Source organism: Notolepis coatsorum (assembly GCF_963971535.1).
Source record: "Notolepis coatsorum genome assembly, chromosome: 4".
Taxonomy (NCBI): domain Eukaryota; kingdom Metazoa; phylum Chordata; class Actinopteri; order Aulopiformes; family Paralepididae; genus Notolepis; species Notolepis coatsorum.
In genome coordinates, this window is record NC_140168.1 from 139,435,050 (window position 1) to 139,439,671 (window position 4,622).

The window sequence follows — 4,622 nt, forward strand, 5'->3', positions numbered from 1 at the left end:
TGAAAAATCCTCTCTTGCTCGGGCAAGAATAAGAACATCACTGGATGGCAAAGCAAGTTGGAATGGAAGTGAGCAAAATAATTTTCATGAATACAAACCATCGTTAACACAGAAACATCCTCCAGCATTACAGGATGTATCCAATGCCACTGAATACATGATTCCAAAAGGGAGACCAAGTCTTTGCAAATCAAGGCCCCATTCTCCTGCTCTGCATACAAGCTTGAGACAAACACCATTGACCAATACAGGAGGTGCCAATGTATTTGACTCTCAAAGAGCAGGTTACAGACAGGATGATGTGAACAATAACCAGAATGCTCTTGCTAATGCTATCCAAAGACAAAATGACATCACTCAATTCCTGATAAAGCAACAGCAGAGCTCTCTACTGCCAACAAGAGACATACCAGTAATTAGTGGTGACCCACTTCATTATAGGTCATTCATTAAAGCCTTCCAACATGGGATTGAGAGTAAAACCGATAACATGCAAGACAGACTTTATTATTTGGAGCAGTACACAACAGGCCAACCGAGAGAACTCATTCGCAGCTGTTTACACATGGATCCTACAAGAGGATACAACAAAGCAAGACAACAGCTTCAGTTAAACTTTGGCAATGAGATGAAAATAACAACTGCCTATATGGATAAAGCCCTGAGCTGGCCAGTCCTTAGAGCAGAAGATGGTAATGGTTTGCGTTCCTATGCACTGTTTTTGAGAGGCTGTTGTAATACAATGCAGGATATGGAGCACATGATGGAGTTGGAAAATCCAACGCATCTCAGAACTATCGTCTCAAAGTTACCATTCAAGCTCCGTGATAAATGGAGATCAGCCGTGTGTGACTTTCAGGAAAGATACGAAAGAAGAGCCAGGTTTGGAGATCTAGTAAAGTTTGTGGAGAAGCAAGCCAGAATAGCATTGGACCCAGTCTTTGGGGACATTCAAGACTTTGCAACTCAAAAACCAGGTACAAAGCCTAAGTATACAGACTTAACGCAAAAAGCTAAACCGTCCAGCAGAGGGAGCAGTTTTGCAACAAAGATAACTGCTATACCAGAAAAAGTTGTGGAGTCAAGCCTGACTAGAAACAAAGAACAGGACAACATAGTGGATGCTTCAAAAAACGCTGCACTTTTTGTGATAATGGGCATGCATTGGAATTCTGTCAGAAGTTGAAACACAGACCAAACGAGGAGAAAGTTGAGTTTCTCAGAAGCAAAGGACTGTGTTTTGGATGTCTCACAAGGGGACATATGAGCAAGAACTGTCAGAAGCGCATGACCTGTCAACAATGCCAGCGAAACCACCCCACTCTGTTGCACAGAGAAACTGAAAATAAAGGAAGCATGCAAGCAGAGGTAAATGTTTCCAAAGAAGCCACCAAAGACAAAGCTCCAGTAACCAGTGCAATGGTCTCTCTAGATATCAGCGGCTATACTGGGGCCGGTAACAAAGAATGTGCGCTTGCCATTGTACCAGTTCAGGTAAAGCTCTCGAAAGGAAGCAAGATTGTGCACACATATGCCTTTCTGGACAATGGAAGCACCGGTACATTTTGTACTGAAAAGTTGATGACGAAGCTAAATGCTACAGGAAAAAAGGTGGAGATACTTCTGACAACAATGGGCCAAGATACCAGGCAGTCGAGGCTTGTTCCCAGTTTTAAAGTTTCTGGACTAAAAGTGGCTGCTCTTGAGAGTGATTCTTTCCTGCAACTGCCAGACTGCTATACTCAACAAAGCATTCATGTCACAAAGGACAACATTCCTACAGAAGATGATATCCGACAGTGGCCATATCTAATGGATGTTGAGTTAATGCAAATTGATGCTGATGTTGAGCTACTGATTGGTGTCAACACACCTAAGGCTGTGGAACCATGGAGAATCGTCAGCAGTGAAGGTAATGGGCCTTACGCTATAAAGACTCTCCTTGGATGGGTGGTCAATGGGCCACTCCATGATAACATCGGCCTGGATGAATGTGGTCATCCTAGCATTAGTGTCAACCGTACATCCATTGAAAGAGTGGAGGAACTGCTAATCAAGCAGTATAATCAAGACTTTCTAGAGCAGCATGATACAGACAAAAGCGAGATGTCCATGGAAGACCAAGAGTTCATGCAGATTGTGTCCAGCTCTGCTATGCTAAAAGATGGGCACTATCATTTGAAACTACCCTTTCGGAAGAAGGATGTAAAGATGCCTAATAATCGCCCATTGGCGGAGCAGCGAGCACTGCACCTCTTGAAAAAGTTCAAAAAGAATAACACATTCTTTGAGGAGTACAAAGGCTTTCTTCAGGATGTTATCGACAAAGGATATGCTGAAATGGTTCCCCAAGAGCAAGTAAAACGTGATGACGGGAAAGTGTGGTACATTCCACATCACAGAGTTTACCATCCAAGAAAGAAAATAATTTGTGTTGTGTTTGATTGTGCCTCATCTTTCCGGGGTGCATCCCTGAATCAAGAGCTTCTCCAAGGACCTGATTTAACAAACTCCCTCATCGGCGTGCTCCTCCGTTTTCGCCAGAGTCAAATTGCCCTCATGGCTGACGTGGAAGGAATGTTCCACCAGGTAAAGGTAGCAGATGAAGATGTTGACCTGCTGCGTTTCCTCTGTTGGCCTAATGGTGACATCAGCCAAGAGCTTGTTGAGTACAGAATGACTGTGCACCTGTTCGGTGCCGTATCATCTCCAAGCTGTGCCACCTTCGCACTGAGGAAGACTGCGGATGACAATCAGGATGACTTTCCACAGGAGGTAATCAATACCATCAAAGAGAACTTTTATGTGGATGACTGTTTGAAGTCTGTCAAAACCGAAGGTCAGGCCTTGTCACTGTATCAAGGCCTCAATGAGGTGTGTTCCAAGGGAGGATTCAAGCTGACCAAATGGATAAGCAATTGTCGCTCTGTACTCTCTCGGATTCCTGAAGAGGACAAGGCCAAAGAGGTAAAAAACCTTGACTTGGATAGGGAGAGTCTCCCTATGGAAAGAGCTCTAGGAGCCCAATGGAACATTGAACTTGACACGTTCAACTTCAACATGGCAGTAAAAGAACAGCTCACTACAAGACGAGGCATCCTCTCAGTTGTCAGCTCTTTGTACGATCCTCTGGGATTTCTGTCTCCAGTCATACTAACTGCCAAGATAATTCTACAGAATTTGTGTAGGATCGGATGTGGCTGGGATGCAAATGTTCCAGACACGATTGCTCAACAATGGCACAGATGGCAAACCGAATTGCACCAGCTAGATGCATTCTATGTGGACAGATGTTTCCTACCAAGAGACTTTGAGATAAAGACAGCCCAGTTACATCATTTCTGTGATGCCAGTGAAGCAGGGTATGGGACAGTGACCTACCTTCGCTTCACAAGTGACAAGGATGACATACATACTGCCTTCGTTATGGGGAAAGCCAGAGTGTCTCCATTAAAGCAGACTACCATTCCAAGACTTGAGCTTACAGCTGCAGTCTTGGCTGTTCGTATGGACAAGATGCTAAGACGTGAACTACAGTTTCAACTTGGCAAATCAGTCTTCTGGTCTGACAGCATGACTGTCCTGAAGTACATCTCTAACAGAACTAAAAGATTCCAGACCTTTGTAGCAAACATAGTGGCCACCATCACAGATCTGTCAAAGCCGTCTCAATGGAGATACATTTGCTCTAAGTTAAACCCTGCTGATGAGGCCTCTCGTGGTCTGCGAGTTGATGCTTTTCTGAAGTCAAAAAGGTGGATCCAGGGCCCGGGATTCCTCTCAGGCCCTGAATCACATTGGCCAAGATCTCCTGAAGAGATTGATGCTGTTTCTGTTGACGATCCTGAGGTGAAAAAAGATGTCTCTGTCTACAGTACTGTCATAAACAAAGACGAAGCTGCCACATGGAAACTCATTAATCACTTCTCATCATGGTATGACCTCAAAGTAGCTGTGGCATGGATGCTGAAAGTTAAAAAGATGCTTTGATTGTGATGCCAAGAAAGAAAAAGCGCACAAAAGACACTTGGACAAGTTGATTACAAGCAGCAGCAAGGTAAATTTGCAGGTCTTTCAGTTGATGACATGGTCCAAGCAGAGGAGGCAGTCATATGCTTTGTCCAAGGTCAGAGTTTTTCTGAAGAGATTGCTGCACTGAGAACAGGCACAGTAAAGAAAACCAGCCCATTGTACAGACTGGATCCAGTGTTGGTGAACGGAGTTCTGAGGGTAGGTGGAAGGCTCAGCAAGTCTGCCTTACCCGAGGAAGTTAAACACCCAGCCATCCTTCCCAAGGACAGTAATGTTTCAAAACTGATCCTTTGTCACATACACAAGCTGGTAGGACACAGTGGAAGAAATCACATGCTGTCCAGGTTGCGACGGAAATATTGGATTCTCTGTGCAAATTCTGCAGCAATAACTGTTATCCGGAAATGTGTAATCTGTCGACGCAAACATGGAAAGGTGGGAGAACAGAAGATGGCTGATCTTCCCACAAACAGAATCTCTCCAGACCTACCTCCTTTCACGCATGTAGGAGTGGATTATTTCGGACCTATTGAGGTTAAGAGAGGAAGATCCACTGTGAGAAGGTATGGTGTAATATTTACATGCCTGAC